This window comes from Equus quagga, chromosome 2 (genome assembly GCF_021613505.1).
Source record: "Equus quagga isolate Etosha38 chromosome 2, UCLA_HA_Equagga_1.0, whole genome shotgun sequence".
In the NCBI taxonomy this organism is placed as follows: Eukaryota; Metazoa; Chordata; class Mammalia; order Perissodactyla; family Equidae; genus Equus; species Equus quagga.
Window position 1 is genome coordinate 130663125 of NC_060268.1, and position 26613 is coordinate 130689737.

The following is a 26613-nucleotide window of genomic DNA, read 5'->3' on the forward strand; positions in this document are numbered from 1 at the left end:
TAAAACAAAAATGTTTCTTGTTCACACTATATATCCATTGTAGGATAGCAAGACACTGCTTATTATAGTCCCTGGGGTACACAAGGCTGTTGGAAGCTCTATCTTGACATATACTTCTATAATCCCAGAAGCAAGGAAAGGAAAAGTGATGAAGTATTCACTACTTCTTAAAGTTTTTGCATGGAGATAACAAATGTCTTTTTCTTCCATATTTTATTGGCCAGAACGAGTTATATGGTCATGTCTAAGTTAAACAGAATGAGGATGTATAATTCTTCCATAGAAAGGGTCACCAAATATTATAGTCAGTTGACCATGATCTTATTTCAACAAAATCCATATTCTTGAACTTATAATTAATATTTCTTCTTCTTTCCTAAGGAGCCAACCACATCATGAAAGCCCTCACATATTTAGATCTTAAGCCTCATTTTCCAATAGTCATCTCAAATTTCTTCTTTTCCAAGTTAAACATTTCCAATGTTTCAATCATTCCTGAAAAGGCATTACTTAAAGCAGGGCTTCTCAAATTTAAATGTGTGTTGGCATCTTCTGAAGATATCAAAATGCAGATTTTGATTCAATAGGCATGAATGAGGGATATAATACAGTTTTTTTCTTTGTTTTAAATGATATCTTGACTTAGTTTTGAGGGTTTTGAGGTCCTAACTTAGAGGCCAGTCAGGTCCCCATCTTGAACAGCTATGTAAGTTCACACCCCAACCACATCCATTCATGGGCCTTCGCACTCCAGGCCACTATGTGCCTGCTTTAATGGACCTGGGGCCATGTATTACATAATTAGAGACAGCCCCTATGACCCAGAAGCTGGGAAATTATTCAAATAAGCCAATCCACAGGGAGGACGAGAAACCTAGCTAACCCCACATCACTTGTCATACATCAACTGCCCCACAGGGTTCTAACTTTCTCCTACCCTGTCCCCATCTGCAACCTCCTGTGTGGCCCTGCCTGGCAGCCTTCTCTCATCTGGAGCTGTAAGTAATAAAGAGTTCTGCTTTTCATCTATCCCAGTGTCAGTGTGTTGTGCCCTGATATCAAAGGAATCTTTAAATCTTATAAAACTTGCTCTGTGTCTGTTGGTGGCTTGCATGTCTCTCTTTACCCAAATTTCCTGGGTTTAGGAATAGTCAAAATAAGGAGTCCTAACTGGCTAAACTCCGGAGGGCATGGATAGATACCAGCCCAGGTAGGGGCCTACCTTAGGGCAAAAGAAATGATGGGCCCCCTGAGCTGCATTTCCTGGGGTCAGTTTTTGGTGTTTCTGGTCTCAGCCTGTGTTTGACAGAGGCCTATTTCAGAGGCTTATCACTTCTTCAGCATCAGTGTTTTTTAAATTATATTACTTGGAACTCTGTTTCAGGTGATCGCTATGGAAAAAGATGTTGGTTGGACTCCAGCACGGTAGAGAAATGGCTCTCCAGTTTCATTGTTGATGTTGTTCAGGTGGCGGTAGCATAGCCCAGCTGTCTTCTGTGCTACCATATTCCTTGTTGCCATCACCAGCTCACTTCATGCTCACAGACCCTCAGGGGTATTGTGGGTTGCATTCTTGGAGATCAGTAGCCCAATGTTTAAACCCAAGAGGGACCTCTCAGACAAGGGAAAGAATATCTCCTCCCTGTACTCACCATATACCTGGAGAAGTTACCCGATTGGTTAAATAATGAAAAACTGCTAGCCAGTGTACTTGGGCTTTAGTAAGTACCACTGCATAGCAACATTTGAATCAACTGATACTTTGGAAAAGAGGGCTAACTGTGCTGTCCCAAGGAGATGCAGCTACAGCTGTCTAAGTGTAAATTCCAATCTCTTGGAGGTGGACTGGGAAGGCCTGGAATGAGAGATGGCTGCCTATGAAGCAGGGTACCGCTCCCTTCCCATTCCTGTAACCACCCAGAAGGTCTGAGCTATGACTCTTCAGGCAGAGATGGAAGTCAGGAACTGCTGTTTTAGGATGCCAGAAGGCCAAAACAAGAAAAAAATGGGAGGGAGGAGATTAAAAAATAGGAAAAACAGGATATGTGGTGAGGAAACAACAACAAAACATATACATTTTAATTAAAACAAAGTTCTATACTATAACCCAACTGAAAAATCCAACAGTGCTTAATAAAAATTTACATAACAAAAAGATAAAAGGATGCTGATGGGGTTTTGTGCCTCTACAGCATAGATTCTAAATTAACTTTAACATTTGCTAAAATGTATCAATTGACAAAGCATCATCAACTTAATCAATGCCGGGCCTTAAAATACCTAAAGACCCCACTAAACTTAAACATGGTTCTTGCCTATGATATTAGGAAAATAATTAAATAGAAAATAGACGAGAAATAGCTATGCTTTATTTTAATTACAGTGTTGGCTAAATTTCCCATAATCATAGTACCCATTGCCCTAAAATATCCCATTTGGACATAAAAACTCTGACACAGTAAGTAATAAATTTAAATTAAATTAAATCTTTGACATTCACATGTTGGCTTGGTAAAATGGGACCCCATGGACCCCCTGGTTAGAATGGCTAACATGCCCCAATATAAATTAAAACAGGGCCTTCAAGGATTAAAACTTATTATATAAGACCTAAGTAATGAACAGGTGATTATCTCCACTGTTTCTCCATTTTACAGCCCAATTTTGTCCGTTCTTAAACATGGAAAGAATAAACAATGCGACGTGGTAAATTACCACAAACTTAATGCCGTGGTCCCATCCATTAATTCCGCATCCCCAACACCAGTATAGTTGAAATTACTAGCTCTATCCTATCAACAGCTGGTAAATGTTTTGCCATTATAGATTTGATTAACATGCTCTATTCCATGGTTATTTCAACAGCCCCTCAGCCATAGTTCACTTTCACCTCCAAAGGACACAATACACCTTTACTAGAACTTCAGGTACTTCATCAGCTATGTCATCACATACCATCTTTGCATACAAGATCTTAACTGCATCCACCTTTCTCCAGAAGCATAGGTATGACATTATATTGATGAAAACTCTTAGGAGATTCATTTGCCACACTGATTAAGCACATACAAATCCAACATCTTTTAGTTCTTTTTGGGTTCTGGAGAAAACATGTTCCTCATTTACAGATTTTACTTAATTTCACTTATGCTATAAGTATACAAATCAGCCTACCTTAAGAAAAGAGGCTCTAGAATATGTCCAAATCAAAATCAACAGGCACTCACATTAGTGCTCTCAAAGACTCATTCACTATAAAGACTTCAGCAACTTTCTCTCATGCCTCACAGAGTCTCTGGACCACCTACCATGGCCATAAACTGCCCATGGACTTCTAATACCAAAAAAAGCTGCCCTTTTCAGCTCTGTGTTATGTACGGCCCACAGACTGAACTCTGCTGAAAATAGACATCCTCACACTCTAAGATTGTGACTCTCCATACTCAGCTGTCCATCATTACTTTGATCATGAAAGCAGTACCCCACAAGCTTAGCAAGACTACTCAGGTCTTCTTAATACAGGATGAAGTCAAACCTGGAGCCTCTGGTATATTCCACCTGCAAGAGGGAGTGAACTTTCCTGTCCTCAGTCCCTTGCCAGATGTCACGGTGCTACAGGAGGTCACCCCTCTCCCAGAGCCTTTAGCTACCTGGGAAGCAGTTGAAGATTAACTGAGTGTGATAAAAGTCCTTACACTCTACCAATGGCTTTGCCATCATCATAAGAGATAGAACGAGTAGAATGTTGCTGCTTTCTATCCCTTAACTGGGATTTCTCTGCTAATGGATGGAACCCAAGAGTCAGTACAACTGGCCAAAGTTCAGGCAGTCATCTTAGCGCTGGAGGCCCTGGTCAGCAAAAGGTCCAATCTGATCATTTCTACAAACTCCTGGGCTATTCTCTAAGAGAAGAATTGTCCCCTTCAGGGTAAAGAATTCTGGGAATCTCTTGTGCTATAGACAGCCAAAATATAAATCAAAAGTCAAAAATGCCTTCACATTTAGTAAGGTCACAATACAAGGCCTTATCTGGACACTCCTTATCCCCTTTGGAGTTTCAGACATAACTGATAGTGACCAATGCACACATTTCACTTCTCAGAATACACAATTCTGGGCTCTTAGAAAAGGCATTCCATAGAGCTTTCATCTCCCCAGTAGGTCCCTGGCAGCAGATTAATTGAGATGCCTAAATGGCTTCTCAAAGAACAACTACTTAAGTTAAAAAAATGAAAATAGGTCTTAATCTCTCTTAATTCAAAACTACTTCTCCCAGGGCACTGACGAATTGGACACAGGGCATTCATTGCTTTCTTTCTTTTGATATTAGGGATTCTATATGTTTGCTGAGCTCACTGTTTGCTTAGCCCATGATCCTGGCATATTCCTTGCTCTCTGCCAAAACATATACCCCTACACTCTGTGCCTCGGGGGAAACTTATAGAACTTAGTACTATCTGTGCCATTCTAAAACTTAGTGAGATTATTGCTTTCCCCAGGAGACAACTGCCTCATACAGATAAACCTCTTAAGGAGAGGAACTTCCACTCCCCAGCGCCTTCTCCTACTCCTCTTCAGCCTGCTACCATGCCATCCTGTTCTGTCATGAGTCCTGGGCTATGACTACCACATGCACCCCTTACCCTTGGTACAAACAAATACCACTAATTTTTGTTTTCTTTTTTTTCTGATGAAGATTGACCCTGAGCTAACATCTGTGCCGATCTTCCTCTATTTTGTATGTGGATCATTGCCACAGCATGGCCACGGATGAGTAGTCTAGGTCTGCCTTTGGGAACCAAACCCAGTCTGCTGAAGCAGAGCATGCCAAACTTAACCATTAGGCCATGGGGCCGCCCGCAAATACCACTAACTTTTACATGTGTCTTACAGAAATGTCAGTTCATACCTTCCCACAATGAAGCTGTGAGACTTCCAACCTTGATCCAAGGAATACATCAATATATTATTATCATAAAAAATATAGCTCATACTTTAAACACACTTAACAACTTGATGAAGAAATTGTTAGAGACTCCAAAAATTTAGATCTATTTTCCTCACTACTGTTGTATGAATGGAAAACTTGGTTATGGGCTGGCCTGCCAGGACTCTTTATATAAAGCCTTCTACTTGTGTTCCTCCTCTTTACTCTCATAATTAAATATTTTCCACTCTGTTTAGGACAACTTACGCCTTACTCTCTAAAAGTCTCCTGTGCTATTTGGGCCACTCAACTTTCCCAAATATTCAAGCTGAAAATTGACTTCAAGGCATCAAGGGGTCAACTGCAATATAGCTTGTCTGTTTTTTTTTTTTTTTTTTTAATGCTGTCTTGACTCAGTTTTAAGGCATTGGCCAGCACTGGTAAGTTCCCCTTCTTGAGCAGCTACTTACCCCAACCACTTCCATGAAGGGGCTCTCACATTCTGGGCCACTATGCATCTACCTTACTTACCCCAGGGCCAGGTTTCTGACAACCAGGGCCAGTCCTTATGCCCTGGAGCCTGTGAAAATTATTCATATCCACAGGGAGTTTGCTAACTCCACCCTGCTTGCCATATATAAACTGGCCCTACAGCTCCAGCTTTCTAGAATCCTCTCCCCTGGGTGCAGCTCCCTGTGTGACCCTGCCTGGCAGGCTTTTCTCCTTCGAACTTGTAAGTAGCAAAGAGTTCTGCCTTCTATCTATCCCAGTGTGTTTGTATTGTGCCCTGCAGACAAAAGAATCCTTAAGTCTTATAAAACAGGGCCTGAGCTTCTGAATTTTTAACAAGCTCCCAGGTGATGTTAATGCTGCTGGTCCTCAGACCATAATTTGAGTAGCAATGATGGACAGTCTTTAGGCCATACTTGGTGACTTTTCTCCAATGTCTTTTTAAAGTGTAGTACCGAGAGCTAAACTGAATAACTTACTTATCATCTTGTTACTGCGCAAAGGGGCATCATTTGCTTGCCACAAGACAAAAGCCAGTTGTCAAGCGACAAGATGGTGCCAGAGAAAGGGCATTTTATTAAGTGATAAGCTAGCAAATTGGAAGACGGTGGACTAGCATCCTGAAGAACCATCTTAAGGGGGGCACAGAATCTTGAAGCCGTTACATAGGCCAGTGGGTTATAGGGGAAGGGTTAGGAATGTTGACCCTCCAGTGTTACAGACTGGGAGTCACCACACCAGATCTTTCAGTTGTCATTGACGATGGCTATCAGCATAGACACTCTGTCTGGGAGTCACCCATTCCTAAGGCCCTCAGAAGAACAAAGTTATTGTAGTATAACAGCTGGGAGGCACACACACAAGCAGGGGTCATAAAACCTACAGAGCAAGTAGATCTCCTGGAGGGTGCATGTCCAGCTGGGTTAGTTAGAGGTCATTCAAAGTTATATTATGGCTTTTCTACAATATGGTTTCCCTTATGTCAACTTTGTGTTGAGCTGGTATCACTCTGATCAGTACTCACAAATTAGGAGCATCTTCCTTTGATCTGAACAGTATTTCTCTTTTAAAATAGCTTAAGATCAAATCAGTGTTGTTGGTCAGATGCTACATACCATTGAGTCATCTACAATTCCACCATCTTCTTTGCAAATGCTACCATTAAAGCATACCTCTCATATACATACTTTAGCCTTGGTTCTTTGTGCATTATGCATGTTTTTTAAATTGCAATATAATTTACTTACAATAAGATTTACCCTTTTAAAGAGTGCAGTTTGATGCACTTTGAGAATGCATACATTCATGTAACTGTCACCAATATCAAGATATAGAACATTTCCATTCAAGCAAAAATTCTCTTGTGCCCACTGGAAGTCAATCCTAGCCCTATAGACTATAGATATGTTTTCTGATCCTATAATTTTGCCTTTTCTAGAATGTCATATAAATAAAATCATACAGATTTATCTTATGTTACAGGTATTAAAGTTTTAAAAAATGTTAATATTTATTGACTTAATGCAATTTCTATAGAAAAATATTGCTTGCAATTTCTCTGAAGTCAAATCTGATTTAATAAATATGATCAAGGATCATTATTGAATCAAAGAAAACTTTGGGAGGCATATTTATATAGTTTCAATGTTCTGTGGAAAATTCTCACTAGATATGAAAACTAATGCCAAATCAGTTTAACAAACCAGATGTCTTAGAGAGAGTTATCCTGATAGTTTCAAGCAATAAGCTAGCACTTTGCCTTATTTTTATCACAAAAATAAGTTTTATTGATGCTGGGTTGAGTGTCTTGAGAATTGGTATCTTCTAGAGGAGGAGATAAAATCTATATGCCAAACAAGGTCAGTGACTTCTCCTTTTTCAATTTCCCCTCTGCATTAAGGGATTGAGTTTATTGAAAACTTAAAATTGTTAGAAATAAAATCACAGGCCCAAGACGGCATCACTTGTACCAAAAGCCTGTGATGCCAAACTTAGATTTAATGCCTGATCTAATTGTAGTTTCAACCTCTTCCAGAAATATAATTTTAATCAACCAGTCTAGAACTTTCTGGTCAAGTACTAGTTAGGTAATCCATCACATAAGCCCTCTCCTTCACTCAGAGGAAGAAGAGATAATCTGCATGATAAAATCTGTGGCAGTTCCCTTGCCCTCAAAGAGAAGATGTCCTGGCTCGAAATAACCCTTTCTTTCCTTTTGCTAGTGACTTCCTTGCCATACCATCCTTCCTATAAAAATCTTGCATTTTGTACAAACCCTCTGAGCACCCCTCTACTTGCTTGATGGGATGTTGCCCAACTGATGAATTGCCTAATAAAATCAGTTAGCTCTCCAGATGTTCTCGGTTGAATTTTGTCTTTTAACAAAACGAAACCCATATTTGGTACTTAGAGATTAATATAGATATTTGAAAGTCTCTAAATAGGAATTTAAATCTAAAAATCTATTCTTCATTATACAATTATTTTTAACCTTAAATTAAAAATAGACATACCCCCAAAAGATAATGAAAACAGAAAAAAAGAAAGGTAACGGTATTACTAGTGAATAATATAACCACACTTTAGGCGGTGAGGAGAAAAGAAGTAACCTAAGTAATATTGAAAAACAATATTTTGACTAGATACTGCAGGCATAAGAAACTGTACATTCATATTGTAACATAATTAGTAAATTTATTTCTCACAGTAGTATGACTGAGTAATTTTGAAATGACTTTATGTGTTTAAAAGGATTGAACAAATAAGTACATATACTGTATTTAGTGAGGACCAGAAAAAAGTTACTGATGGAGAAAACCTGTTACAAATAAGGAAAAGGGAAGGTTAAATTGAACCATGTAGTGTTGGATTGGAATCAGAAGTATAAGTATGAACTAATTCAGATAGGTAAATGAAATGATAGAGAGAGAGAGATAACTAGAGTTGTGTCATGGGGTTATTATACATACATATATTTTTGAGCTCTGTCCGCTGAGAGGCAATGATTTCCCAATAGCAATGAGCACACTTAGCAACCAGATGTTGGCTTCTAAGTACTCTCCACGTTTTGTTTCAGGAGGCAAGTATTATGCTCAGAAATTGAGACTAGTTTTGTCAATAGTTTATTTAACACAAGTTTGCTGTGGAATGTATAATAGTTTTACAAGCCAACAGCATACAAGATAATATCTCTTAATAAGCCAATAAAGACATAACACAAAATACTCCAAATCAATGATAGATTAATCATACTGTTGTTCTAGGCAAGCAGAGATGAAAGGAATAAAGTTAAAATTTAATTTCAAGTGCATCTTTTTATGTGAGTAGACAGTCAGGAGAGATGGTTTGACCAACTGAGAGCCGATGTCTTGCCGCCAGCGCAAAATAAAAGTCCCTTATAGCTAGAGCACATTGCTAGGGAATGATGGCACCTGTGTTGGGAGGCAGGCTGATCTCCTTTGTGGGGGCCACTGCAAGGTTTGTCACCACTACCAACAAAGGAGCTGTCCTTACTACGGTAGGAGCTAATGCCCCAATGTCTTCAGAGAGTTTTTTTAGTTCAACAAAAAGTGCCTTGCCCAAACCAACACTCTTGAACCATTCTCACAAACCCTCAGTCTTTGTAGCCTAAATGTCTTCTTGCCGTAGTTGCTTCTCCATATGTTCTTACTGAGAAGGCCCAGTGGAGCCCCTCCTCGGCAGCCAGACTACTGAGTTCTTATCAAGGGAAACAGAGGAGATGATGACATCCTGACACACCCTCCTTCCTTTTTATATTGAAACAATAACTTTTCTTTTTGTCTTTGCCATGAACCAGTGGATGAAAACAACGTCACTTAAGTCATGAACAAGTGGACTTGAAATCATGTCAAACCAATACACAGGACTCCAATAAAAGGAATTAAGACTCTGTGATGGCTAATTTTAAGTGTCAAAAATACCCAGATATTTTGGTCAAACACAGGTCTAGATGTTGCTGTCAAGGTCTTTTTTTAGATGAGCTTAACATTTAAATCAGTAGACTTTGTGTGAAGCATATTACTCTCCATAGTGTGGGTGGACCTCATTTAATGAATTGAAAGCCTTAAGAGGAGAGGATTGAGGGCTCCTTTGAAGAGGGAACTCCGCTTTGGGCTCTAGCTGCCGCGTTAACTCTTCCCTGAGTCTTCAGCCTGCAGGCCTGCCCTGCAGATTTCAGATGTGCAGCCTCCACAATTGCGTGAGCCAATCCCTTAAAATAAATCTGTCTCTCTCCCTACATACATTTATATACACACGTCCTATTGGCTCTGTTTCTCTAGAGAAGGGACTAATATAGTTTCTTTGGAGAAGTGGCTGAATCTAAGGCTGAGGCAGAGAAAATACAACCTGAGCCTGGAACATCTTGTGGTTCAGAAAGTAAACAAGTGCTCAGAAAAGGGGGGGGGGCACGTTGAAAGGATACAGGAGTCAACTTGGAAGGAGCTCCTAATGGCTAGAATTGGGAAAATTTGAATAAAAAAATACAAACAATAAATGCATTCTAATCTTAAAATATAACTATCCATGGATCTCTACTGACAAAAATAAATAATAGAATAAATAAATGAATGAGGAGAAGGGAAAAGTCTTTCTCACAGAGTAATTCCAATTAATAAATATAGAGATAAAAAGAAAATAATAAATCCACCATGAGGCAAACACCATGGAAATAATTGTTGCAGACAAGAACCACTGATGGATGCCAAAATTAATGGGTAAAAGTTTGAGAAGAAATGGAATTTTCAAATATTCTAAAAATATCACCCCAAGATATTTACTAGTTACAAAGGAAAAAAGTATTAACTTTTCAGTGGGACAACTTGGCGGATACCACCTTACTCAAGCGATCAAGTTTAACATCACTAGTCATAAAACATGGAGTTCTGCGTGTCCTCTTGCATGAGAAAGGCACAATGTTGTTTTGGTGGTATAATTGCTGAAATGTATGACCTCTTTCCAATCATAAGAACACATCAGCCAAATCCAAATTGAGAGACAGACTAAAAAATCACAGACCACTACTCCTCAAAAATGTTAAAGCAATAAAATGCAAAGAAAGAATGAGGAACTGCCCCGAATTGGAAAAGACCAAGGATCCTGGAGCAGAGAGAGGTAGAAATTGGTGAAATCCACTTAAGATGTGTAGTTTAGTTAACTACATTAACTGCTACTAAAGCTTGTAGCAATATTAATTTCCTAGTTTTGATAATTGTACTAACGTTATTTAAGATAACATTAGGGAAAGCTGAGTAAAGAGTATATGGTACCTCTGTGTTCTATTTTTGCAAATTTTCTGTAAATCTAAAATTATTTCAAAATAAAATATTGACAAAAATTAAGCTATTTATATCAGAATTATATCTAAGTTAATGTATCTTAATTATGTATTACATGGAAGACAAATATTTTCCTTTAAAGCAGTTCAGCTACAATGATTGGTAAATTATGACTTCAAATTTAATACTTTTAAGTAAAATTATCTTTTTTAGTGAATTTATTTCTATGCAAATATGCGATAAAATATGAGTTAATAAGTCATGTTCCTGTCTGCTCCTGTTTCTTAGCATATGCAATGAACTTTTTTTTAAGCTATAAATCTTTCTTCAACAAATTGAATGTAAAGTAAAAATTTGAAAGTGTTTTGTATTGCAAAAGTGAAAGAACCACCAGGTTTCAGTACAGTATCACCTCTGTAAATTATTCATGATATTCATCACTTCAGATGCTATCTTTAGTTTTACCAGTAATTAATCCCCTGGGGCAGAGGCGGGAGGATCAGACTCAGACTGGGAGCAGGGGACATTGGACTTCTTAAACCACTTCTCCACTTTGACTCACACACACACACACACACACAATCATGCATTTGTGCCACCCATCTCTGAGCTTTTTGAGAGATCTGCCACTAAATTTCGTTGCTCCTTAGCTTGTCCCATTGCTGACGCATCATTTGGCCTTATCAGATCTGCTGAATTAGTTATGCTTCCATATGCTTTCTATCTTTTCCAATTATTCTTTTCTTGCTCTTGCCTTCTCTCCTATTCTCTTTATCATTATGTGTTCATGAACTTAAGAAAAATCTCTTTTCTGTTGCTTTCACAGGATTTTGAGTCAGAAGTTTATTAAATATGTGTATTCAATCACTATCTTTATTTGGAGGACCTCTATAATTTTTTAAAAGTTTTATTTTTATTTGTTACATAAAAATGCACTTGGAAATGGTAAAATATAAGGAATTTATAATGTGCAAGGGAGTTGCCATCATAATCCCACTCCAGATAGCAAATATTAAAAGTTTGCAATATTTATTTGTAGATGTTATTCAAAAAAATCATTCTAGATATTGATTCTACCAACATGAAAACACCAGCATTTATAAATATACATTAGCAAAGGACTGGAAGCTATTTAAATATTAATCAATAGGTGAATGGATAAATTATGATAGATGTATTATACGAAATGGTATACAGTCATTAAAGATAGCGCTATATGCATTGACATAGAAAAATGTCTAACAAGTACTGTTAGGTAAAAAAAAGCAAGTTACAGGTCAATAATTAGAAAATAATACGAGTGTGAGTGTTTATATTGAGAGATGAATTATATCTACATGAAATTAAGAAGAATTCATATGTGACACACACAAAATTAAGTTAGCAATTAGGGCCATGAGTTTTTTTTTTTAAAGATTGGCACCTGAGCTAACATCTGTTGCCAATCTTCTTTTTTTTCCTTTCTTTCTTTCTTCCTCTTCTGCTAAAAGCCCCCCAGTACATAGTTGTATATTCTAGTTGTTGGTCCCTCTAGTTGTGGCATGTGGGATGCCACTCAGCATGGCCTGATGAATGGTGCCGTGTTTGCGCCCAGGATCTGAACTGGTGAAACCCTGGGCCGCCGAAGCGGAGCATGTGAACTTAACCACTCGGCCACAGGGCCGGCCCCTGGGGCCATGACATTGTGAGTGAAAGGGGAATATATGCACACACTTGGAAACACGTATGCATGCATATCTATATGTATGTATGTGTTCATATATTTCTGGTGTGGAACAACATATAAGTAAAATTGAACTATCTTGGTGTTTTTTCATTATATTTCTAAGCAATATGTTAAAAGAAAAAATCAAAAACATATAATTACTAGGAAAAGTATATATATACATAATCTTGGTAGAGAAGAATTTTTGGCTATAAAATAAATGTAAAATATCTTTTTATCATACAAATTGTGGTTAAAATCTCCCACAGGAAAAAAAATAATAACAACAAAACAAATTGGTAAAGAAAGTTAAATGATATCCCCAAATAGGGAAACATATTTGCAAAAATATGACAATGTTTTTAGATTATTAGTATTTATATGGTTTCCCTCTAAGTCAATGGAAGAAATATTTATCTTTACTTATGTAAAAATCAAATTAGGGCAAGAATAGATATTAAGTAAAGAAGACAAGCAAATATCTAACATGAAAAATACCCAAATGCAATAATAATCAAAGAGATGGAAGTTTAAAAAATGAGATAGGATTTTTCACCCTTAGATTGGCAGAAAGTAGAGAATTGTGAAGAATGAAATTCTAGCATATGGCTTATGAGTTCAAACTGGTACGATTTTTCTCAATGGAAAGTTGGCAACATAGATACAATGCTTTAAAAAATATGAATGGCTTTCAGGATTTTATCCCAAAGAAGCATATATACACCACACACACACACACACACACACATATCAGTAACAGGTAGAAAAGTATTTGAAAACCTCAATATTTCCACACATAAGGAAAATGGATATAAAAATTATGACAGATCTATATAATACAATAGTGTATAGCCATTAAGAATGAGGATATAGATCCATATTTGGCATAGAACCATATCCATGTTTAGGTATGTGTTTTAGGGTACCATTTATGTTTTAAAAATTGAATATACTTTATGTATAGTTAGAAAAATGTTGGGCAGATTATAGACAAATATGTTAACCATGTTTGTCTTTAGTGGAAATATCAGGATAATTTTAAAATATATGTTTGTTTCCTTAAAAGTATTTTACCTGAAACTAATATGAATTACTTAAGTAATAAGTAATCAGTTTTATACTACTCAAAAAAACTTAAAGACATGCCCAGCTGTGACCTTGATATAATCAAAAACAGAATATCCTCATGGGCCTGACATAATCAGATGAAACTTTTTAAAGAGGTTCTAGAAGTCAGAGACTCAAAGCCACAGAAACTGTCTCTCTCTATTACTGGCTTTGAAGAAGCAAGCCTCCATGAATTCTTCCACTGCAAGGACACGAATTCTGCCAACCACCAGCGGAAGTTTGGAGTCAGGTCCTTCCCTGACTGAGTTGAGCCTAGCTGAGCCTCCAAATGAGAATACAGCCTGGCCAACACCTTGATTTCACTATTTTGTGACCCTGATTAGAAACTCAGGCCCAGAATTCTGACCTAGACTAACTTTGAGAAAATAAATGGGTATTTTAAGCTGCAAAGTTTGTGATAATTTGTTACCAGAAAACAACAGATGAATATATGCATAATAAAAAAGGCTACAGAAACAGCAGCTTTTTCTGGGTCCAAGGAGTGCCAGGGTGAAGTGGGATGTTGTTAGAGAGAGCGCGGGTAGTTAGATGGAACTTTCACTGTTTACTTCATAATTTTATACTTGTTTGACACTAATTTTGTACATCATTTCTTAATTTTTTAATTGGAAAGCAAAGACTAAGAAAATATGCAAGTGAAGATCTATGAAAACCCAATCTAGGTAGGTGAAAACTTATTTTTTCTCATTATTTCAAAAGGTAGTCCCTGAAGTTTTGTTTTTTCAACACCCTATTATGTTAGTGTTATGCAACAGTGGTAGACTTCAATGAAGAGACAATCAAAAGTGTAGGAAAGATTACTGGAAACCAACAAGGGATAGTGAAATACCTCAGGACTAGCAAAAGTAAAGAGATATTACTTCCCATAGGCAAGGTTACTAGAATTCAGAAGAGCTGTCCTCTGGCTGTCCAAGAGGAGTTATGGCTTTTGGTTGAGTAACACAGCTGTAGTCCAGCAGAGAAGAGATGATCTTACTTACTGATCTTACTCTCATTTCTTTATCCAATCTCCTGCAGTTGCCTTCCGTTGGACAAATCCAACCACAGACATCAAAGAAATTGCTTGATGCAATGTATACAGCATAACTTGCAAAGGCACAATCAAAATGAAAAATGGACCTGTAGGGGCAAATAGGAGAATACGTAGAAGAGGAGGAGATATGAGACTGGCTCTCTACATATGTGACAACATATGCATTAAGATTTGAGGGGCATATATCCTCCTGCCCAAGACTATCTCATTGATTGTCTGACATATTATTGGAAATTCATATTGGTGATCTTTGGAGAAAGCTTTGAAGTCCCCTAAAAAAATACATATGCTGCCAGAGCAGTATATTAGACTCCATTCTTAAAATTTAATATTTATGGGGCTGGCCCAGTGGCATAGTGGTTAAGTTCCCAAGCTCCGCTTAAGTAGCCCGGAGTTCGAAGGTTCGGATCCCTGGAACAGACCTAGTACCACTCACCAAGCCAAGCTGTGATGGCATCCCACTTAAAATAGAGGAAGATTGGCACAGATGCTAGCTCAGGGACGATCTTCCTCACAAAAAAAGAGAAGATAATATTATATTATTTTTGTGTGTGTGTGCATAGACGTTATAGGATGGATAAGTACTGATAAGGTGGGCAGGATCTGACTTGGGTGTTATCACTGTTGGGAGATGTACCAAAGCTGTCACTACAGTGAAGAGTCCTAAGCAGTCAGAGGTAGCATGAAGGGTGGGAAGAAAAATTGTTTGCCAGAGAATTTAATTGTGTGTGTATATGTAATGTCAGGGGAATAGTAGGGAAATACAACAGCACATCTTTTTATTCATTTTTCTTTATACTGTGCTTTTTAAAAGAAGGAAAAAACAGAACTTTGCCTCTGGATACAAGTCTGCCAGTCCCGAGAACAAGCTACCGGTAAGCCCTAAATTGGCTTTCTGCCTGGATGCATTCCTTCAGGACTGAAGTAGAAGCAAAAGTTAAAGCCCAGCTAATTGAATAGTTCAATTCCAGTCCTGTTCTCAAAGACAGGTAGCTCTAAAGTTAATACCTCATTGAGTAGAATAAGAGATGCCCGCTATTTTCTTGTGTAGTTTCAAGAAAAGACGCCAAATGACCAATGTCACATTTACCTGAAACATTGAAAGAAGTAAAGTAAATGATTGTGTTCATTTTTTAGAATGCCCTATTATCTGGCTTGGAATAACCATTGACTTGTTCTTACTGTGCTAATAGTTTTCAGGTGGTGAAAAAATTAATTCCCTGAGATAGAGAATATTTCACGAGCTTGTAGCTTTCTGTTCATGGTTGCCTTGTTCTGAGTGAGGAACTGAATAATACCATTTTAGGAAAAATTTATAGTTTTGAAAACAGTTCATTTAATAGTTGGGACATTCTTAATCACAAGGACTCTTGAGAAATTGTTGTTGTTGTTGTACATACAAAATTGTTGGCACAAATGAAACCGCATAATTCATTGGTTCCTGACAGTGCATATTTGGGCTAATTGAGTGATGATTAGATGTTAAAAAATTAAACCTTTCAAAATGTATATGAATAAAAACAGCTCATAGGAGAAATAATTTGTATAAATGCCGATGATTTATAAAATATAATTAAATGTAAAATTTAAAAGAGCTAAATTCACATCTTGAATAATAACTTTATATATTTCCATAGCACTTTAGAGTTCACAGAGCCACTTTCTCACATATTACCACATTGATCATCATATCATCAAAACAACATATTTAAGTATCATTGTCCTTTTTATGAAGATGAGAAAATTGAGCCCGTATTATATAGCTTGAAATGGCAGAACTGGATTTGAATGCAGCTGTAAGTCCAGGCAACTTTTCTGAACTGCTAATAGAATACGTTTACCAGAGCTGTATTGAGCATGCCCATCCTGTGTGCAGCATCACTCTTTATCCTATTTGCAGCACAGGAAAGAAGCTGCTCTTGGGGTAATTGCAGAAACATCTTGTAAAAGAAAACATAACTGGCACATGTAGTAAAGAAACATGAAGGCTGTCCACGGCCGTATCCACCGGTCCCTTCCAAAAGAAGAATGTTGCCTGTTAAGAACGTTGATAGATTATCTTTGAGGGCCTAGTACTATCCAGTCTGAAAAACCAAGACTTATTAGGTTGCAATGGTGAAAATTGCTACGGAACATAAAGAATTGGCTTGAACTTCATTAGGATTTTTTTATAGTGTTCATTCTGTCAGAGGAAACTCACAAAAGGCACATGTGTCTACTTCACTGGCTTGAAGTTGTAACATCTAATACAAGTGAAAAGATATGTCACTTTCCCCAGATGCAGCATAGAAAATTCTGACATGTCCTTATTCACAGAGTGGAAATAAACATTTACTTTAACCATGGAAACCACTTTAGGGAATTTAGGCCCTATGTCTATTTTGTTTTGTGCTGTAACATAGATTTCATTCCATCCATTCTTTGTAAAATTAAACCTGTCTTCTATGCTGGTACCCAAATGGTTTTTACTATTTATTTAAATTACATTCCTATGTCTATTACTCCTAAGTGTCTTATTGGGTTAGTCTATTTATGGTCACATGGTCACTGGGTATTTATTACGTGGCACTGTGTGTTTCTCTAAATACAAAATTATTATTAAAGAAAAACGGATATGATGTGTTTCCTGCTGATTTTGACCTTTATATTACTGAGTTCAACCTCTACAACTTTATTCTCAAATCATAAGTGAATTACCATTTTGAATCAAAGTCTTCCATTTCTATTGCACTATGCTACATGGATTAATCTATAATTTAGGTAAGAGACTAACAGGCCATGTAGCATATGGCACATCACCCAGAAATACCAATGCCTGTCTCACATGCATTTAAGTTGGTTAGAAATTGTGATGCTCGATCTCTCGCTTTCTTCTAGAAGCCACACATAAATACATCCTAACTACATAAGTGGTATTCTGAGCACAAATTGTAGCCATTGACAGACAAATATGCATATAATTTTGGTTAATTATATTGATCATACCTCATCTCTAGCAAGTTGAACACAATTTCAAGTAAATAGCTATACACAACTGGCAGGAGAAAACCAAAAAAAAGAGCAGAAGAATTTTTTCTCTACCAACGAGACTTGAAAATGGAAACCCAAACAATATAGTTTAGCATAGTTTGGAATATGAAATAACGTACACAGTATGTATGGTCTATTACAAAAACAATTTTGGTAAAGTTATTTCCTCAAAATCTTTTTCATTATATACAAAAGCAACTAGATGAAAACTGATGTATTGTTTTACACAGAAGCAGCGCCTTTCAGCAGCTAATATGATTTAGAAAATATGGTTTATGAAGCAATCTGAGCCACCCATTATGATGAGAATATTAAAAAAAGAAAATCCACAAGCACCCTAATAAAGGATATTCATGGGCTCATTTAAGAAACTAATTTACAAGAGCTTGTTGAGATGTGTTCACATGAATAAACACTCCTTTAAATCTATTAGCAAATCTCAGCAGAGTATAAGACTAAGCTTTAATTAGGAGGAATGGCCTGTGGATGTGGATCAGCTATAGGCTGAAAATAGTGAATCTGAATATACATTCTCTTTCTAAATCAGCCTGACTATACACTGATTTGTTACAAATGTTTTGGGTCAACTAGGATTTGAATCACCCATTAACACATCAGCAAGTACAATATTTTGGTTACTGTTGAATATTTCTAAAACACAAAGTGTCACTCCCAGTAGTTTTGCTTGAGTTACATGTGAGTGTTCAGTATGAGGAGCTTAGGGAAATGGTGGAAACTCTTAGTCAGAAACAAAAAAACAACAAAGCAAAATCTTTAAGGAACTGTTAATTTATGTTTTATAAAGTTCACACCCTAGTCTGTACTGGCATATCAGTCAATAAGTCTTGGGAAATGGGATGTTTGGCCATTTTAATAGCAAATATCTAACTGTACTATTTTGTCCTTTACATACTGATACTGGGGTCTTCTGCTTCCGGTTAGAATGTAGAAAATAGCAAGAAACCAACACTGTCTGATATATCTTTTCATCCAACCAATGTAAAACTTAGCCCTTATGCATTATAGGAATTAAATGTATGTTCATTCATGTATTAAAAAACAAAAGATTTTTAATCAATTTTTAAAATAGTTGAAGTAGGTTGGTAGATCATGTTTGAGAAGAGTTATCTTTTTTGAATTTGTGACCTAACAACAGTTATGAAAAGCTATCCAACTGGATAGAAAGTATAGTAAATGCTATGAACCTTGATTCCAAATCCATTTTTCCCAGGTTCAAATCTTGGCTCTGCCACTTATTGATCTCATGTGTAGTAGCTAATTCTTCTGTGTCTCAGATTCCTTAAGCGCACAATGGAGACAGTAATAGTACATGCCTTACAGGGTTGTTGTGAGAAAATATAGGTAAAACACTTAGAACAGTGCCTGTACATAATCATTGGTTTGTGTTAACTAGTATTATTAACCCAAATTAGTTATGGTTGACATTTTTGTATTTTATCTAAGGTTCGATGTTGTGATTTATCAAAGTTCTTTATTCCCTGTCATTTTGGGGATAAATGACCATATGTGATTTCTGAGGTTCTGATATCTGATCCTTCTATCCATACTTCTCTTATTCAGTTTATATACTCACAAAGTGAGGATTCTGCGAGTAGCCTGTTTCAGACTTTTTTATATGGTAAGTGCTAATAAAATACATAAGACACTTTCCAAATAAAGAAATATATGTCTTCCAGTAAGTCAGTAGAGAATTGCATTTAAACGTGTATAACATCATTCATCTGAGTATCTTAAAATTGCCTTGTGGACAAGTATGATTCTATTTAAGAACCAGAGAAAATGAGATCTGAAATTACTTTTTCAAAAGGTCAAAAGACAGAAAGCTAGTAACAAAATTGAGGTTTCTGAATTCCTACCAGAGTAGCCTAATGACTAAGTCTACTTGAGTCTTCCCAAGTCATTCTAATGACCTCGATGGTGAACAGTTAATTTTCCACATGAGTGCATTAGACATAGGGCCACTTTACTCCATCACTCCCTCTGGCTCCTCACTGTCTTTCTCACACCAATTTCCAAAAAGCCTGTGCCTTTCTACGATGAGAAAGTTCCTTGTAAAGCTGAAATAAGCTGAACAACTTTTGCTACTGTAGAGTGGAATTGTCCAAGTTTTTGCACGTCTGGTTAGTGAAACTAGTCAACAAATAGCTGCTGAACATTTATTATGTGCTGGTTGCTACGCCAGATCAAAAAAAAGTACCAAAATGCAGGATAATATTTGCTTCATTAATGTGTTGCAGCAAACATCTCCAACAATAGACTTCTCTTGATATACAAGGAGTTAATAGCCTTGGAAAGTCTCCACTGATAGCTCATTATTGTTGATTTTTTATATTAGCCCACCAAATGTTGAACACAACGTTGGAATCAGCTGACTTGGCCCAATATGAAGAAACAGAGTTAATTACATACGCTCACCTCTCACTGCCCTAAGTTACCCTTCCTTCATACACACAAACATCCTCAAACCCTGTCTGTCTTCTCTGGGGGGCATCCATGGTGGACTCCTCTTTCTTTGTACCTTCATCACAAACAAGGTACTGATATATCTTTTTTCACTTACCTTAGACTTTTCCACAACATTCTCTACACTCACTATGTCTTCATGTTCTATATCCCTTATTTTTTCTTGTCTCAAACTGGCTTCCGATCGAGTTTTTGTGTTTTGTACAGTATCTATATTTTTCTAATTTTGAGCAAAGGGAAATTGAAGTCTTCAAATGAAGAAACAGACATGTGCCAGTTTGAGATTTCTAGAAATCCAGAGATTCCACAACAATATTTAAGGCTGGGCTTATGGGCCCCTAGATGACTTCTAAATGAATTAGACATGTGATGTAGGTTATGATCTCCCATGAAATTAGGTGCAAAAAAAATCACATATATGTGTGTATACAAATATGTATAAATATACATATGTATGAGATATGTATCTCATGTGTATGACATTTTCAGGAAATATTTCATAGCTTCCCTCAGATTCTCAACAAAAACTAAGACTCAAAAGGTAGAATAAAAAATTTTAAAAATTATAATGTAAAGGAACAATAAATGTATATGGGAAGAGAAATTATCCCAATAAAGAGATAAGACTTTCAAGAGTGCAAAGTATAGAATATTGACGACACAAACTCAGGGCTGATCAGAGAGGTATTCATTAGAGGAGCTGGAAACATTTGCATAAGTGGAGAGGAGTGGAGAAGCATTCAAGGAAACTATTTCCTTTTATTTCCTCCCAAAAGCCCCAGTATGTAGTTGTGTATCCCAGCTATAGGTCATTCTAATTCTTCTATGAGGGATGCCACCATAGCATGGATTGATGAGCGGTGTGTAGGTCCACACTCAGAATCTGAACCTGTGAACCCAGCACTGTGGAAGCAGAGTGCGTGAATTTAACCACTCAGTCACAGGGCAGGCCCCAAGCAAACTATTTCTATTTCATCATGAGCATAAAGAAAGTTTTGAAAAGGATGAGTTATAGTATTACAATGCTAATAACTGCCATCTTCATGATCACTGACTTCACAGCCAGCCCTGTGCTCACTACAACGTTATCAAAGAGGTACTAGAGTGAGCTTCATTATCCTGTTCTACATATAAGAAAACTGATGCTCAGTGAGGGTAAGTAACTTGGTATTGATCATGTAGCTAATAAGTGACTGAGTCAAGATGCAGGATTTAACCATTAAACTCTGACTAACCAGTGCTGGCTGGAGCAGATGGTTGATCCTGAGATGAAAATAGAAGTGAGATTCTCCAAGAAAAGGAATAAATTGGCACATGAATAAAATGCTACTAATCTCTCATTCAAATTTAGGTACAGTTTTCTACTAAGAGTCCACATTCTCAATGACTTCTTTGTCTGCTGCAACTACAAAAGCTCCTTTTACAACTGATTTCAAATGTGTAAAATTATCATTTAATAACCTATTTTAATCCTTTTTCCCTTCCAGATGACTAACAGGGTTCTTCATCAATGGAGATTCTTGCTACCTATTGTCTTCTTTAGAAATCAGTTGCTTTATAAGATTCTCTTTTTAAAATGTCAACGTTCTGATAAAAGATGAAAAGTACTGCAATTCATTTTGAGCAAGAGTAGATATTAAGGCCTTCAGCTTGTGATTATTACCTTGTCCTTGCTAAATAATATAAAGTTCCTTTTTTTCTCACATTTAATATAATGAATTGGAGACAAGTTGCTGAGCTTTCAAAAAGAATCTCCCTAGAACATTGAGTGAGAAAGCAAATTGAATAAGTAAGCAATTACTAGGGATTATTCTTTCCTTTGGACTTTGATCAATGAGAATGGAATGTGCAGCTACCATAGATACAGTTGGAGTTGAAATGAGGAATTTGTACTGCCAGTGACTCTACAAAATGATTGCGTGTTGGGTGAACTGGAAGACAATCTAGCAGTCTTATAAAAAATTCTCTAAGAAATAAGCCAGACACATAATTGAATGCCTAATACAGAACACTTTTTCTTTGGTTAGGAAGATTGGCCCTGAACTAACATCTGTTGTCAATCTTCCTCTTTTTGCTTGAGAAAGACTGTCCCTGAACTAACATCTGTGTCAATCTTATTCTACGGTGCACGTGGGATGCCACCACAGCATGGCTTGATGAGTGGCGCACAGGTCCTTGTCCAGGATCCGAACCTGCAAAGCCCTAGCTGCTGAAGCAGAGAGAGCAAATTTAACCACTACACCAAGTGTCCAGGCCGCCGGAACACTTTTAAAAAATGAATCTCTTTAGAATTTTGGTCCTACATTAATAATTCAGAATAGAAAATCATAATGTTCCAGCTCATTGTAAATGTCTTTCTTCCTTATGATAAACAAACAGGTAAAAAATAACCTCAGGAATTTCACAGCAGAAGGTGACATGTTGTTATTTTGTGACAACTTACCTGGTATTAACCACGAAGGTTCTCCTGTAGAAAATCATCTTGGAGTTTTTCAAACCAGCCACTGGCTCATTGCACTGCAAATGTCAAGTCACTTCTAGCTTTGGCTAAACTATGTGAACATTCTAGTTAACCACAATTAGTAGGTAATGATGAGATTTATATGCTTAAAGACTTTTGCTGTAAAATTTTACAGGAATTAAAAAAAAAAACATAGGTTACCTCTTGATTTGAATAGTTCATCCACATATACGGTCAATTTTACCTGATGCTTTTTAAAAATATTGAGTAATTGATGATGATGATGATGATGATGATGTAAATAAAAATAGTTGTCGGTTCCCAAACTCAGGAGTTCCCCTGGTGAAATCTGAAGCTGGGCAAGGAGAGACCAAAGAAAGACATAGAGCATTCCAGATTGGTAAGTGGCAAGTTTAATAAGCAAAGGAACTTATGGATGAGGATTGTCTTGTGTGCAAGCCAAGTACATCTCTGCATCTGCTCGTTGGAATCCTAAAAGTTTTTATAGAGGCCTCAACTGGCTTCAGTCAAGAATACCATCCAGACGGTCTCAACAACACATTGCTCTCTCAAGGCTGCATCTTTGAAAACGGCTCCCACTGTGGGAACGGTGAGCAGAACGTACATTCCAAGGACAGAGGAGAGAGTGAGGAGCCTCAGATTGCTCCAGTCCAGTTCACAGGGCAACCAGCGGTCACAGCCTCTCAATGACCTCCTCCAACGTTCTACCCCTTGTGACCCCTCTTACAATCTTGTATACCCCCTTTTTCCACAATGTGCCCTGAGCAGTCAGCAAGGGGTTTCACCAGCTTGGAGGTGGCTTGTTTGATGGCTCTCTGACTGCATTGGAGGCAAACACCACAGCAACAGTATAGACATACGCAGGAGAAAACACAGGTCAAGATAAACATTTCCAAAATAAGTAACAATTTTCTCCACCAAGAGCCCCATGATCTGACCACTGATTTATTGAGTCCCCCAGGCTGGCGGTCAGATCCTTCAGGGCATTTACTTGTGTCCTCACGTGGTTTAATAAAGATGACACATTAGTGGACTCATCAGGTGTGAACACACAACATTCTGTTTGGAAAATGGCATAGGTTTCTCCTTGCAAGCCAGTGATAATGTCGAAGGCCATCTGTTTTGGAAGATAGCATTTCTCACTAGAGACGCTTCAGTGTTCAATAAAGGCAGGCTTTGTCAGCTGTCATTTAAGGCTTGCTGGGTGAACTTAGTAAGGGCGTCTTTGTGTACTATAATGTCCTCCAAGCCAACGGAGGGAACAAGGATGGCAGCCAAATGGGCGTACCAGTGGAAAATAGAATATGCCCATCTGGCTTTGAGGAGAGGGAGGTTGGCAGCTTTAGGAACTTGACCTGGTTGTGCATACCATACAATGTTGGTTAGGGGAGGCAGCACAATTAGGCATGAGGAGATGGACGGGGGGGGGGGGGCAAAATTTGCCAGACCATGTCCCCCACTGTCTCCACTCTTTCAAAGGTGTGTGTTCCATTCCAGGTATAGTGCCTTTCAACAGGTCTGGCTTGCAACAACACAAGGGGATCCCAGTGGAAACTGAATAGTTCTCCCTCTCCCAGAGTTGCAAGGTCACTCACCCATCCTGGTAGAATGTCCCATTGCACATTCCATTAGATAACACCTTTCCCAAATATGAAGGGGCTTGGTGTTCTCAGCAGTATAGCACATTGATCTACCGTGAGAGTCAGGGCAATAGCTGTCTCCCATGACTTCCATACTTTTACTGTGTTAGCAGGAGTCCCCAGTCTGGCATAAGGGGCAACAGGCCCTATCAGTTGATCATTCAAAGGTATTAAAACTTGGGATAATACTTTAGTCTACCTGGCCAACGTGTTTTTTCCTGTTAGTAATTTACTCTATTGTGTTAATATTTCATTTTTCCCTTCTACCAACCTTCCTGCTTGTGAGTTATAGGGGATATGGAACCTCTATTCAATGTCATGGTTTTTTTGCCCACTATTGCATTTCATGATCTTTGAAATGTGACCCCGATCACTGTTTATTCAACGAGGATATCAGTACATGGTAGTCAGCTTCTCTAATCCCCTAGTGGTGGCAACCTGGTTTGTGCACCAACAGGGAAAATCTTGGGTTAAGCCAGATGCAGTATCCACACAAACCAGAGCATATTTAGAACCCTCCAACAGTAGTAATAAAAACATTTATGTAGTGTTTGTTATGTGTCTTAAGTTGTGGACTCAATACTCATAGTATATGTTTAATTACTGTGAAAGATGTAGCTCTGAGAATTCGTAAGTTGTATAGCCACACATATATGCAGCTTACTTAGGTTTCTCTGATTGCCTTGTAGTTTCTGAGTCTTGTCCTGTACATACATAAGTCAGTAAATAGAATTTAGAAACTTGAATTCAGACCAGATAACTCATGCCTCAAATATGATTGTAAAATGTGAATGATAACATCAAGTTTGCATGCATTTCCTCAGAATGCAACATGAAAAAGTCTAAAGTTTATAACAACAACTTATGTGTCTTTGTCAGTGTGAAGTGACCATATATTTTTTCTATAAACTCTTTTTACATGATTGTATAGAAATGACAAGATATATTACATGATTTTCTTTAGCTACTAGTTTTAAAAAGTATTATTTTTAACTGAATTAAATAATCAGTTCTCATTGTGTTAGTATTCCATGGTACTCCACAAAACTTGAAACAATTACAGAAATATGTTTTAGCTATATTCTTTAATCAAATAAATTGTGTCATATGCTTTGGATACTTAGCTTTCCATATTATAATGTAATGTGGAGATTTTTCCATGTTAGTACAAAAAAGACCTAGCTTCTAGGGTATTTTTTTGCTGAGATATAATTGACTATTTTTTTTTTAAAGATTTTATTTTTTTCCTTTTTCTCCCTAAATCCCCCCAGTACATAGCTGTATATTCTTCATTGTGGATCCTTCTAGTTGTGGCATGTGGGATGCTGCCTCAGCGTGGTTTGATGAGCAGTGCCATGTCCGTGCCCAGGATTTGAACCAAGGAAACACTGGGCCACCTGCAGTGGAGCGTGCGAAATTAACCACTAGGTCACGGGGCCAGCCCCTATATAACTGACTTTTAACATTATGTTAGTTTCAGGTGTACAACATAAGGATTCAATATTTTTTTAATTTGATTGCAAAATAATCACCACAATAAGTCTAGTTAACATTCATTATCACACTTAGTTTTAACTGTTGCATGGCAGTCCCAGTCCGCAGCATAGATGTAACACAATTTATTTAACCACTTTTTTACTGATATTGTTACAACCAGTGCTGCAACAATACCTTTTGCCTTGTCTCTTTGTAATTTTGTAGCAGATATATGAGGAATGAAATAATGATTTCAATTTTTTACATAATTTTTAATTTAACTGCTACTGCCAAAAAAATCCTGCATACAATCGTACTATTTTGAAATGTCAAAAGTAAAAATCTCCTGGGGCTGGCCCTGTAGCATAGAGGTTAACTTCAGTACACTCTGTTATGGCAACCCAGCATTTAGGGGTTCGGATCCCGGGGAACAAACCCTTACCACTTGTCAAGTCATACTGTGGAAATGACCCACATGCAAAATAGAGGAAGACTGGCAACTGATGTTAGCTCAGGACAAATCTTCCTCACGAAAAAAAAACAAAAAGAAAACAAGAGTAGGTCTCCTAATCTCGGAGTTTATCATCTTTTCTTATTTTACTGATCAGATAAGTGAAGCATATTATCTCATTATTATAATTTGTATTTTTATGATAATTGGTGTTTTAGAATTTTTTTCTTAAAATATTGTGACCATGATGTTTTGTGAATTCACTTTTCAAATTTTGTCCATTTTTTCCATTAGGTGTCTTTTTCTTATTCATTTATAAAAGTACTTTAAATAATTTAGAGATTAGTTCTTTGTCTTCATATATGTTGGTTATATTTTCTCCAAGTTTTATATTTGCATTTTCACAATCTACAGATTATTTTATCATATAGATATCTTAAAATTTGAAGT